Raw genomic sequence first — 13,910 nt, forward strand, 5'->3', positions numbered from 1 at the left:
CACCCCCCCAGCGCCTGAGACCCCCACGGGTGAATAGCACGCTCTATAAAGCACTGAATGACTGATAATGTATGAGTATCGAACCAGGGAAAAACCAGCGTTCTGAATGCAGTGTCATATCTAGGTAAAAGGTCAGTGCCCAAGAACCATTATGTATGTAATGTAGGGAAGAATATAGGTGAAAGGTTGTGATGTTACCTGAGCCTATATGAGGTACCTATATGGAATATAACACCCTCACAGGTTATGGTTATTTTGTATGGCTCTTGTCTTGATCTTCCCTGCTTCCCTGAGATTTGGGTGCAATCCATCCTTTGCATGAGAAGATCTGTGCCCTGTACTTATTGTCTCTCTTGTCATGAAAGAAGATGGAATTTAACAGTCGGATGTTTTTCTTTTTCCCTCTCATATCCAGTGGTGTTACACTATTGTACAATTTGCTCGTTTGTTGTGTAAGACTGGGAAAGTGTGCAGGTGCGAGGCCCGTTAGGTCAACTCGTCCAGGAACTGCCGGGAGCAAGTGAAGACAGGAATATGGGCTACCCCGGTATCACCGCCTCTGTTCCAATTACACAGCACAAAGGAGTAGCGGAGGAGCAGGTCGATACATCCCACACTGCCCTCCTCCTAGCATTACCCGAGATGCACTCTTCGGTGCTGAGCTGCTCCCATGCGCGTGGACCTCACCACATCTGGGGCTCACCTCGATTCCGCCGATCGCTTCTGTCATCGGGGCAGGCGTCATTCACAGGTGGATCCACATCTGGCATTCCGTCCTCTCTGCCCATGTAACTTTCTGTTCCCAGTTCAGTTCTTCCGATCAGCTTTCCGATGCTGAGCTGGGTGGGGGCCTTGTGTACGTACCGCCTGAGCCCCAGTGTCAGTCCAGCGACGATGTGGATCTTTGCTACACTCTCATTCCTTGTCTTCCGTCGCACCCGCAGTTACAGTTCTAGCTGCCTGGCTCAGTATGATCAGGTCTTCATTCTCGGTACTCCCCGTTTTCTTGGTTCCGCTAGGCCAACAATCTTGCCCAGACCCGCCTACATTTCTAATAGGGGGCACAGGATTTTCTCAACTATTTGAGAGTTTGGGGAACAGGACTTTGGATGGATTCTGTCGGGCCTGGTGTGAAGCTCTTCACAGCTTGCCCAACTCGGCAACCATCTTGATCATGCCCCTATTCGCCACTCACTTAAGTAACCCTTCAAAACATGCCTTTGCCTGCCATTGCAGTCTGTGTACTGTTTTAAACTTCCAATTTGACTTGATAAAATAATCCATTCATCAGGCCTAAAGCTTCCTTTTCAATACAAATAAGTCACCCCTTTGTTTACCACTAGATAGCCGTTAGTGCAGGGTGCAAGGGATTTAAAAAGTTGTACATTTCCTGGTGGTGAAAAATTCTTACATTTGTTTTTTACTACTGCAAGCCCTGCCTCTCCCATGGGATAACATCAAGTTACCTTATTACATTTAGGGCCAGATGTAGGTGGCCCAATACCGGTCAGTGACGGCCAAAATTACCGAATTTCAGCCTTTACCGACCGGTATTGGGCATTTGGGATGTAGATGGCTACATTTCAGATTCGGTAATTTACTGAATCGGTAATTTAAGGAATCAGCAAATTACTGATTCCTTAAAATACCGAATCAGTAAATTACCGAATCTGAAATGTAGGGAGCACTCAAATGAGTGCATTTCATAGTTAAGGATTAGGTATTTACGACCAAATAAAGGTTGGTGGTAAATATCAAAAACCTTAATAAAAAGCAATTGTGTGCTTTTTTTACTGTGCCATGTGGCAGACATACATGCCCTTAGGGCATGTATGTGTGTCACATGTGCACCCATGCACTATTCAGGGGTGCGACAGGGTATCAATGTGACACCCTGCCACCCTTGAACATGGTCCCCCTATTACCAATTCGGTATTTACCGTATCGCTATTTACCGATTCGGTAAATATCGAATCGGTAATTCACAATCATTCCTATGGGCCTTCAGGCACATAGGAGTGAATGGGAATTACTGATTTGGTAAATACAGAATCGGCAATACCGAATCCTACCGATTCAGTACAATTTACCGAATAATTAGCCACATCCCATTCGATTCTGAAATACTGAATCAGTAAAATTCGGTATTTTAGAATCGGTAAAATAGGATCACCTACATCTGGCCCATAATATGTTAATACTTATATTTGGGAAAAGGTGTAAATGTCATGTTTAGTCTTTAAAGAATTGTAATTTAAAATCCTCTCTAATAGTAAAGTCGGATTTTAAGTCACAATTCTGAAAAAGTCAGTTTTAGAAAGTTGGCATTTTCTAGTCTTAATCATTTAGTGCCTGCAGCATGTGCCCTTGGTCACATGACTGGGAATTGTTGGCAGTTGGCTTTTGTGTATTCCTCCCAGACAATGCCCCAAAGGTGGACTAAGTGTTGACAAGATGGGAGGTTGGGAACTGTTCCCTTTCCCAAGTTCATTTCAAATAAGCTGCCTCAATCACAAATAACTTCACACCAGTCTTTTGTCACCCTAGACCTCTTGGAGCTTGGGCAGGGAGGAAGGAAATTCCAGAATCAGCAGTGTGAGGGGGAGAACTCGAGAAGTTACTTCCACTTCAAAGCTGGCACCAGGTATAACAAGCATTGGCATAGCCAATAGGTCTCGCTTTTGGGACCTTATAAGTTTTTAGTTATGCAGCACAATATTCTTGGTGAAACAACATCAACTGTTACATGGCTAAACACTTATAAGGTCCCAAAGGTGAGGCCTATTGGCTATGCCAATGCTTGTATTAAAATTGACTAGTACAGTATTTAAAATGTAGAAAGCGGAGTGATGGATCATCTGGTCCGTCAAACCGCGAGCATTTCCGGTTTGAAAAGGGATTCACTTTACATAAGTGGAAGTAGTATGTTCCGAACTGTGTACTGTTACCACAGGCAATGGATATTTCAAATTGGGGGGGTATCAGAAGTCAGGTAACATACATCTCTGTTACGGCCTTCAGAGATTTGGGCCCTTGCTGTAGAAGACACTGCCACTGTACCCTACAGTGTTGGGAAGCTGTGCCTTAATTGGCTAGAAACCTCAACACTCATAAGTGAGACAACACTTATCCTTACTCACACAAGATGTACATCTTAGGGATTTTTTACTAGGTCCCATGAAACCACATCAAAAACATATCATATATGCTGGCATTTGCACTGCCTACAATGACATTTGGAAAATATCACAAGAGACTGCATAAAAAATACGGGAAATAGACCATGTTAACTTGGAGAAATCTCTAGAAGTGGTGGACAATTTGTTAGCAACATTGACCTCCAGGATATATTCCTTAGGCAACATTGTATCTTCTGCGATAGACGTACTGGAACAAAATTTGGCCGTATTACAACAAGGGCAATCTCAATTACGTTCTATTATGTTGTTAAGCTGGACGGTACAATCTGTGCGTGCAGGGTATGTCATTGGCGTTTTATAAACAATCCGTCTCTGTTTTCTGAATACAATCTATCAGATAAACAGATAGAAATGGCACAAAGGGGAGATGAATATACAATTCGGTGTATCAAAAAACTGGATAGATTACCGTTCACAGTGGCAGAATCACCACAAACAGAATGGCTAATCTATGGCCACATAACTCTACCAGTCACTACTTTTCAGTTTCAATATTTCCTTGAAAAAAGCAGTGAGGCAAATATGAAAAAATGGGTAAGGAATACATTAAGGAATCTTGGGAACTTCCATACAGATTTTGATACCGGAGTAAGGATCGAGAAGTGTTTCTCAGTGGTGCAAACTGTGAGAGCGCTTTAAGTCGATGGCTCATATGTCAGGACATTCTACTGCATGGGGTTTATAATGGTTCTGTGGCGAACCTGTCCTGTCATCTGAGGGGTGCCCCAGCTGCCATGATTACTCCAGCATTTGGGATACTTCGAAGGTGAGTTACTTGATGTTGACCAGTCACGGCTGCTGTGGAATGATCCTGTGCATCGCATATCTAATAATCGTGAGCTTCGGGGTTACTAGATGTATGCAAGTATTGTTTCCACCGACACATACTGTCAGGGAGGTGCCGTTATGGCCTTCACTGAATGTTTCTTTAATACGGTTTGATACTCTAGGCAGAATGAAAGCCATGCTTTTCACAGAAGTCTGTGCCCTTAACCTCTGCTCGAGAGACTTTTGAACTCAAGAACGCAAGGTCTTCAACTGAGATACAGGCACCTATTAATACAAACTGCCCTTTCCATTTCGTAGAAATGGTAAATCGTATCTTTAACATGCCTGATACGTCTGGCATTATCCAACTATTTAAGACCATTGGTTCTGGACTTCTAAGCACCTTCCAGACGGTACTTGGAGTTATACCAAACTTCATACACTCCGTATTCGGAAACATCTTTGGAGGTGTTCCGCTGATCCTGTTTCTAATAACAGGTATCCTTATTGTCTTCTATCTGCTACACCACGAGTCTCCATCCTGTCTTTCGCAAGCTACCGGTAGCTCGCTGAGACCCTGTGAGTATCTCGTGATGTTTGCCGCTGAATTTAGTAGCCCTTTAGTGTTGTTTGACCTTTTTAGGCTGTTTGCAGGCTCTGTTGCCCACCCTCACCCAAACCAGCTGCCCAGATTGGCTTTGAGCTTAGCTGGGACGGGGAAGGCCGGGCCAAAGAGGATGACGTGCCTCTCCTTCCTACGCAGATCAGCGTCTTCTTGAACCTCGTGACACAGATCAGCGTCTTCTTGTACCTCATGACCAGGTGTCTATGCGCCCCCTGCCTTTTCCTCACGGGCAACGCGCTCAATGTATGAGTCACAAGTACGGAGCTGCATTAGGTGTGGCAGGGCAGAGCAACTGTTTACCGGTCGCACAAGCAGTATAGACGTGCCGGGACCCACGCCATCTGCCCTTTCAGCAGTACAGCCTTCCACCTTTACTTCACCAGAGCAGCAGGTAAGCTGGCATGGGAGCACAACCAGAACAATTCTTAAGTCTAGTTTAATTAATAATTACACTGGACGGCAAGCAAAAAAAAACACGTTCAAATATGCAGCTGCAGACTTTTTTCACAAAAAGCTGTTGATGATCTGTGATGGCCCCATTCTCTGTGCTTCCCACTTCTCATTCTGCCACTTCTTCTGGCACCCCCACCCCTCTATCTCCCTGGGGACAGCAGTTATTTAGCCCTCTATTTTGGTATCGTTATCTCCTGAGCCTGCCAGTAAACTAGCAACAAGATGAAAGAAAAAAAACGGTGATGCACTTTTAACAGCGAAAGGTGAATTAATGTGTAAATTAAATCCCTTCATAATGAACTGCCTCCACTTTACCAACCCCTGACCCCCTCCAACCTCGGCCATCAACCCCTCCTCCATTTCGAACAGGCCTGATTTAGAATGCATATTGGTAAAGTGGTTGATTTCAAAAGGACATGTTAGGCCAGGAGAAAGGAAAGATGTTGCTAAATTTGATAAAGCAGCTAATAATAAATATTCCGGCTTGGAGTAAAATTTAGTGCCGGATTACAATTAACACAACATAAAACGTAAGTAAGTAATTTGGTAACGCTGAAGTACAAACTCTTATTTAGGGACTCTAAATAACACAGGTCGCCCGCCCTTTCCTCTCAGATGCGTGGTGAATTCAGATTAGAGCAGAGCAGATAGGTCTGTCAAGTCAAGTGTTTGAGTCGAGAGCTCATAGAGAGAAGCACAGCTTGGGAGTGGCATGGACCTGACGGGAGGTGGTGGCTGGGTTAGCTTGGCTCTCCCTGCAGCAAATGGGCTACCTACAGATTGGGAAAATCAGAGGACACCCCCATACAAAAACGATAACTGATTAGGAGATGAAAAGCATTGTTTTTTAAAAGTAGGGTGCACATTTGTTTTGTGGAAAAGCATCTTTGTGATTGGTTAAGAAAAAGCAGTTTAAACGTAGAGTACATATCATAGGATAAAATTTGGTCAACTCAACCACACCTGCTACTTGCATTTGGAAGGCACTGTCTGAACTTACAACAATCGTGAACTTTTAAGCTGCACGTGACGTTAAATGTGCGAGAAAATATTGCAAAAAAATATCGTTAGGTTTAAAAAAATTGATGATCTTTTCACCTGCACATGTTGTAGAATGTTTTAGAAAGTGTGTTGATAGAATACGTTGCACTTCTGACTTCTATGTGTCCTTGAATATTAAAAAAACGGTTTATATGGAAAATTCAAAAATAACAAATAGTGAGAAGTTTTGCAATCTAAAAGAATCAAGGAACTATTCTAATTTGTTCTTTACATGTACTTATGTGTGGAGCAACACAATTACAGACACAACAGCACCAGGGAGAGGAACAAACAGGGAGTGGGGGGACGGGGGGAGATGGGCACAATGGCACACATGCACAATTAAGTACAGCACAACTACAGACAAACCATGGCCAAAATGAAACACACCAACAAGGAGCACAAGTCACAAAACCTGCCAACATCACACCACTGAACAAGTACAGAAGTGAAAACCACACTACCTGAAAAGGAGAAGGGTGAACAAAACTTCACATGAAGAGACATCTCGCACACAATTCAGCACAGACACATAGGAAGCAGGGCACACCAACATCCAACACAATGTTGTCCAAATGCAAACATTTGCAGAATCAAACACAGGACACAAATGCACTCTCCTGTGGCGAATAAACATCCAAAAGCATCAGTACAAAACAGGCACATGAGAACGCATAAGTACAAACCCACAGTCGAGATGGGGTAGCAATCCACGTATGGCAGGCAGCCAGAGAGTACGTGACACACACATTGGCATACAAACGAAGACACAACACATTTGGAGACAAGTGAAAATGTGGAAACTTTATACAAAAAAAGTGCTTGTCAGTACGGCCAACAGTAGTGCCACGATATGCAGACAAATGCAGCAGCATGCTTGAATAAGGAACGGAAGAAAACGTCCATGTTCACCTCGGGGTAGTCCATCACCAACACACGTCAGTGTCAAGCAGCGTTGGTTGTCCTCGCCTTGGATATGAGTCGACGCCAATGCAGCCATGCCCACTGTCATCTTTGGACATGTGACCCGATGCACAAGTGCAATTTGGAACATCGAGTCGTGGTTGTAGATACCTTGTTACTCGTCCATGAACGGGAGTGCAGCTGCATAGCCACTATCTCTCATGAGTAATGGTTGGTCACATTATTTGACATGTTGTCAACGTAATCCATCAGCTGACCGGGACAGTTTACTCAATGTGCACCAAAGCAGTATCAGGGAGTGGGTCAATTTGCTCACTGCATACTACGACACGTGCAATCTCCGAGGCCCAGTTCCCAACATGCATGCCAAACATCCATGCATGCCATAAACGAGCATCACTATAAAACTCCCGGTCGTGGCCCAACAGGGTACACACACACTCATCGTAATACATGTCAGCTACCCAAACGTTGGAGAGGCACACGTCTATGCACCATTCGGATAGGCACGTGCGACATTGCAACACAGGTTGAACGCAGGTGACGTCCGCAATGCAAAAGCTCAGCCGGTGAGTGATCCGCAGCACTGCCAAAGGCAGTGCACCCAGGACATGCAGCAGACGTGGAAGGTATAGGTGGATGTGAATGGAGTCGACCATGTGTTTGGGATGCCCTGCCATTGCATCAGTGGCTCTGCTTGTAGCTGCACTGGCTTACCGTGTGCCAGTCTAGTGGATGAAATGGCACACCTTCGTGCAATGAGCCGGGTCTGTGTGCAATGGGTGCAGGCAGTGGGGTGATGGGAGTACATGTGAAGGCCATTTCATGCATGCTAAATACGACAAAGGAATTTTGAGTGTGGGATGTGTACTCGTTGTTCTCAAATTGGGTAGTGTGTAGTGTGGGAGACAGATGCAAATATTATCGTACCTGTCTAGGGGGCTGGTCACTTGCAAGTTCCTTCTCGGAGTAGCAGATGTACTAGCGCAAGGTAGCTCAGCCAAACAATCTTTAATCCCTACAGTAACTTTTCCAGCTGCATTCATACAAGATGTGTACAGAGGTCGGTCGTGGTTGTTGTGGGATGTTTGCGACCCTGGTCATCATGGATGAGATGCCCAGCACGTGGCACATGGGTGGGTTCACTGTGAGTTACATTGCCAAACAGCAGCTCCTTTCTCCCATGAGCCTCCACACTTTTGAGCGCTGCGCTGTTGTATCCCGTGCTCTCCTACAGCACACCATTGTAATGCGTATTTGCGCATGTCCTGCGGCATTCCAACCACACCGTGACACTGCCCTTTGAAGGTGGTGCATGCCACTTTACAACATCGACTGCTGCGGCCCTGGTGGTGGCCACACCAGAACACAGAGTCACACTTACTGCACTTCCCACACATGGTCATGTCCGAGACACCCCATTCCCCTTGCCGGATAGGCACACCCCTGCGCTGACCTGTGTATGCCGGACCAGCACCCGCCGCTTGTGCATGCAGGAAGATGCATGTGTATGTACATGTTCAGGCTTACTGCCAACGCTGAGGTGACATGGTAACGTCCACTGAAGATGGCACACTGTGATGTTTTAGGGCCTGTGCCCATCATGCTAACACAATGACCACACGGACACACTTGCTCAGATGCGGGTTCGGGGGGCATTGGTGGTCCTGGGGTGGTTGCGATGAGTGTTGCGGCCCTCATGGGTATCCGGATATCATGCTCATTGACTCTATGGAACCGGTGGGTGTTCCATTGTGGCTCTTGGCTGTGTTCCCTTTCATGCTGCAGGTAGTCATCCTGCTTAACACCAGCAGAAAGCTGGTGTAAAATCCCTGGTGCTAACGTGGCCTATTGCCGGAATTTGTTTTGCATCGCAGTTTTTACCTTTTGTTGTGAAAGTTGTGATGTGGTTTTTTTCGTGTAAAGAAGAATAAACAAACTGGGCAGTGTATCCTGTCAAGATCCATCCCCTGACCCACTATTCCCAATCAATATAAATACAATGAGATTTCTTCATTGATTTTGTGTGTACAGTGTAAATGCACCCACTACCACAGTGCAATTCAATACAGGCATTTAGGATTTAGAATAAATCGAAAAGGTGCACCTCATGTGTTTTTGCACTTGAAGGCCCCCTCTGCATCTCATTATCAGCACTTTAATGCACCTAAAGTTGACATAAATCTAACACACTATTCAGAAGCTGGTGCAAACTGCAGACATCAACAGTATTCCCACAAAAACTGCCCCAAAATGTAACACTAATGTGGACACCACCAAATAACAGTAAAAAGAACAAGAAAGAGTCGCACAGCACTTAAGTAACCACCAAAAAAGTTATTGAAATTTAACTCAACACAAAACAACAAGGCGGAAGACTCCTGTTGGGTCCATCAATGTCGACAACACTATCATATGCACTCATACATCTATACAGTTACTCACACACTGCCACTCACCCATAGAGTTATTCACACACCTAGTCAGTCTTACATATTTATAATGATACTAACACATACTTAGTCTCTCATGTAATCACTGATACAAGTATACACTCATCCATACAGCCACTCTCACAATCATTGACTCTCATGTATAGTTATTTATATACTTCAACTCTCACATACATTATATTTTATATATGTAGTTACTTGCTCATGTACCACTGAGACATTCATTCAGTTACCAACAGACTCATACACACACTCACCCAGTCATACAGCTCTTTCCACATGTACTTCTGAACCCATACACCCAGTGAATCAACCACTCACACATCTATGCACAGTCAGACAACTCTCACCCACTCACTCACTCACTCACTCTCCCTTACAAATACTCAGGCAACCAATCAATAACCCATAGAGACACTTATGTAGCTACTGAGCATGCAGCAGGTTACACAGCAACAGACAGACTGATACAGACATTCACACAGTTTAGTCACTAACCCATGCATTCAGTAAGACACTTGTAATCACTCATTTATACAGTCAGTCATGTACCTACTAAATCCTTTATACAGACACTTACAAACCCACTCATTCTTCAATACAGCTTGGCATATATATATAAAACATATTTAAACTTTACAGAAACACACAGTCACTGGATGATGTCATCAGTGATGCAATTTGAGATGTCCTCAGTGATGTCATCAGTGATGTCACTGACCATGTCATGAATGATGTACTATGTGACGTCATTGGCAGTGCATTGCGGGTGCGCGAGTTATAGTTAGCTGAACTAACTATGACAGGGGAATATCTATGGTTTTGTACGAGTGAAATATCCAACTAAATATAACATATCTGAAACCTATAATTTTTTCAGTGAATATATTTATTACCTACTGGCGGTCGCCAGTAGGTAGTTATAGTTAAAACCTAGTTTCTATAGGAAATCCGCAACATTCTATTTGGAATAACTTTGGCGCCGGTGGACGAATCTTTGCAAATTTCTCCAAATTGCTCCGCTCCTTCCCTGAAAGTTTGGGGGGTGATTCGTGCAGGGGGGGCCGAGAAAAAAGGGGGGTCCCAAAATGTGTTTTCCCCATGCAATTTCCCATAGGACCTTTAGCCAGGGCTACAGCCCGAACGGCTGAAAGGAATTACACCAAACTTGGCAAAAAGGTAAAGTTCTGTTCGCAGATGAGTCTTTTTGTTAAATAGTGTAAATCCGTTCAGTAGTTCCTGAGAAAATCAAAAGTAAAAACATAAGTATATCTAGAGGTGCATACGGTAAGCTTACTGTACTCTGTACCTTCCCGAGCACGAGCTGAATGCTAATTGGCTGTCAACTATCTGTCAACACTCCAAACCAGAAAGTGTTGGTAGCCATCTTGTGCCTCGGTAGACTGAGGCAAAAGAAAGCAGAAAAACAAACGTGTAGATCGCAAAAAGGGGGCAGGGTAGAACCACCCTGACCCCCTAGGCCAGCTCAGGGGTCAGGGGTCCCACAAGGACCCCCGAGGCCCCCCTCCAAATTTTTTTTTTACAAAAATCACGGGGTACGAGTACCGTATGAGGACCGTACAAGTACGGTAAGCTTAGTGTAAGCTTACTGTACTCTGTGCCTTCCCGAGCACAAGCTGAATGCTAATTGGCTGTCAACTGTCTGTCAACACTCCAAACCAGGAAGTGTTGGCAGCCATTTTGTGCCTCGGTAGACTGAGGCACAAAAAGCAGAAAAAAAAACGTGTAGAACGCAAAAAGGGGGCAGGGTAGAAACACCCTGACCCCCAGGCCCTGTTCAGGGGGTCCCACAAGGACCCCCAAGGCCCCCCCAATGTTTTTTTTACAAAAATCGGGGGCACGAATACTGTACGAGTACTGTACGCGTACCTTTCCGAGTACGAGCTGCATGCTCATTGGCTGTGAACACTCCAAACCAGGAAGTGTTGGCAGCCATCTTGTGCTTGGTAGACCGAGGCACAAGAAAGCAGAAAAACAAACGTGTAGAACGCAAATAGGGGGCAGGGTAGAAACACCCTGACCCCCTAGGCCTGCTCAGGGGGTCCCACAAGGACCCCCACGGCCCCCCCTGTAAAAAGGGCCGTGGCCTCATTACACCTCTCTGCAATGCAGCCCCCTGGCGCATACTGGAGATTCCTGGCGGGCTTGTTGGCCCCCAGGGACCCCCAGTATGCAAGGGGACTTAATTCCCCAACTTAGAACACTCTACAGGGCGCGTTAGCACAGTGGTGAAGGTAGGGGCTGGGGCTTGAGGTGATGTGAGTGCAAACATGCCCTGAGGCGCGTTTTAAGTTGGGGAATTAATTCCTGTTCAATCCAGAGGTCCCCTACAGGGCAACTAGTCCAACAGGTATCTCCAGTAAGCGCCACGGAGCTGTGTTGCAGAGTGTTGTAAAAAGGGGGCGTGCCATTTGAACGACTCTCTGCAACACAGCTGCCTGGCGCATACTGGAGGTACCTGGTGGGCTAGTTGGCTCACAGGGGGCAGGGTGCGGGGCTTCACTGATGTTTACGAAATTTTCAAAAAACTTTCTCTTTTTTGATCAGCTCCTATCTTGAAAGTTTTGGGGTGATTGGTCAAGGGGGGTTGGGAAAAAGGGTTCCAAAATGTGTTTTCTCAATGCATTTTCCATACAAAATTTTAAACAAAGCTACAGGTGAAACTGCTGAACTAGTGAACTAGTGAACTGGTGAACTAGGCCACATTTGGCAGGGGGAAAGGTCTTGGTTCAGAAAGCGCGCTTTTGTAGAAATGATGTAAATCCGTTCAGTAGTGTTTTGAGATATTAAAGGAAACAAATATATATATATCTGGTCGGTGCCTAACAGCTGAGCACAAGCTTGCCTCTGATTGGCTGCTAACCTTTTAAACCAGGAAGTGTTAGCAGTAATCTTGTGCCTCGCGTCGAGTGAAAATATAAAAGAAAGGTTCCGGGGGCAATTTAATATAGCGGAGCTCTGTGTAATGATGATTTGGTGAAGGTTTAAGATTTATTAACAATAAAGGAGAAACAGGTGAGCGCCAGGCAGCACCACTTCCACTCCAGGACACCAGTAGGATGGTAACCTTTCTCACGCTTCTTGTGCCCAAAATCACCACTTCGCAGCTATGCCGTTCGAAGCCAGTCCTTCGGCTGGCAGCTCACTACCTTTGCGAGCTAGTACGCTGCTGTGCCTGTACCCATGCGAGCTACTAAGCTGCTGTTCCTTTGGGAGATGACGGCTCATAGTTCTGCGTCTGTGAGTCAAGCGGACAGGCCGCAGCTCTCCCTCAGTGAGCCTGGGTGCGAACTGTGCATATAAGTCACACTACATGAGCATTGAACAGCCATTTTGTGATTCAGTCTGTCAGCTGATATCTGTCCAAGGCAATTCTGAAAACATACCAGAGTTCTTTTCTGTGAGAGATACCCCTTTCACGCTGCATCTCCCCACATTAGCAGGAACACACACTCTACCCACATCACCAGTATACTCCCAACAAACTTTTTGGGCCCGGAAGTGTCCCTGTGCGGTTGGACAAATAAGAAACCTTAGTCATGTATAGATTTATATATAAAACATTTTCTTTAAACACAACAACTACAAATAGAACTATGTACAGCCGTGGACTGTCATTGCTGGTCCGTTTGTGATTCACAGCCTGCAAGACAAAAAAGAAAGATAAGATGGTGCATCATGCATCCAGCACAGGAGACAGAGAGAGAGAGAAAGAGTGAGAGAGAGAGGGAGAGGAAGTGAGAAAAAATGAGAGAGAGTGAGAGAGAGGAAGACAGAGAAAGAAAGATAGAGTAAGAGAGAGAAAGAGAGAAAGAGTAAGATAAAAGGGAGAGAGAAAGAGAAACAGTGTGACAGAGAGGAAGAAAGTGAGAGAAAGAGTGAGAGAGAGGAAGAGAGAAAGAGTGAGCTACAAGGAAGAACGAAACAGTGTGAGAGAGAGGAAGACAGAGAAAGAGAGATTAAGAGAGAGAGAGTGAGATACGAGGAAGAGAGAATGAATCAATGTGAGAGAGAGGAAGAGAGAGAGAGAGTGAGAGAGTAAGAGAAAAAGTGTGAGAGAGAGGAAGAGAAAGAGAGAGAAAGAGTGAGAGAAGAAGAGAGAATCAATGTGAGAGAGAGGAAGAGAGAGAGAAAGAATGAGATAGGAAGAAAGAGAGAGAGAAAGAGTGAGACAGAGAAGAAGACAACGAGAAAAACAGTGTGAGAGACAGGAAGAGAGAGCGATAAAGAGAGAAACGGTGAGAGAAAGAAGAGAGAGGAATAAAAAGTGACAGAGAGGAAGAGAGAAAGAAAGAATGAGACAGAGAAAGAGAGAAAGTGTGAGAGAGAGTAAGGAAGAGATGTAGAGGGAGAGGGAGTGTTGACACTGGAGAAAATCATGGCAACTGACATTTATGCCACCGATGTGTCTCCAACCACGTGCCC

At 45.1% G+C, this 13,910-nt stretch overlaps 1 protein-coding gene across 17 annotated transcripts in view; it reads right to left on the bottom strand.

Moving 5' to 3' along the window:
* The window catches only part of LOC144770773 (phospholipase A2 inhibitor NAI-like), a 1,245,443-nt gene that overhangs the window by 419,624 nt on the left and 811,909 nt on the right, over positions 1–13,910 (bottom strand). For 2 of the 17 annotated variants that reach the window (XR_013599015.1, XR_013599017.1), the window contains one exon: positions 13,030–13,128. The exons of the other annotated variants lie outside the window; for them this stretch is intronic. The gene's annotated coding sequence lies outside the window, so the exon portion shown is untranslated. Of the gene's footprint in view, positions 1–13,029; positions 13,129–13,910 lie in introns of those variants that run through there. 17 annotated transcript variants of the gene reach the window in all.

This window comes from Lissotriton helveticus, chromosome 7 (genome assembly GCF_964261635.1).
Source record: "Lissotriton helveticus chromosome 7, aLisHel1.1, whole genome shotgun sequence".
Classification (NCBI taxonomy): Eukaryota; Metazoa; Chordata; class Amphibia; order Caudata; family Salamandridae; genus Lissotriton; species Lissotriton helveticus.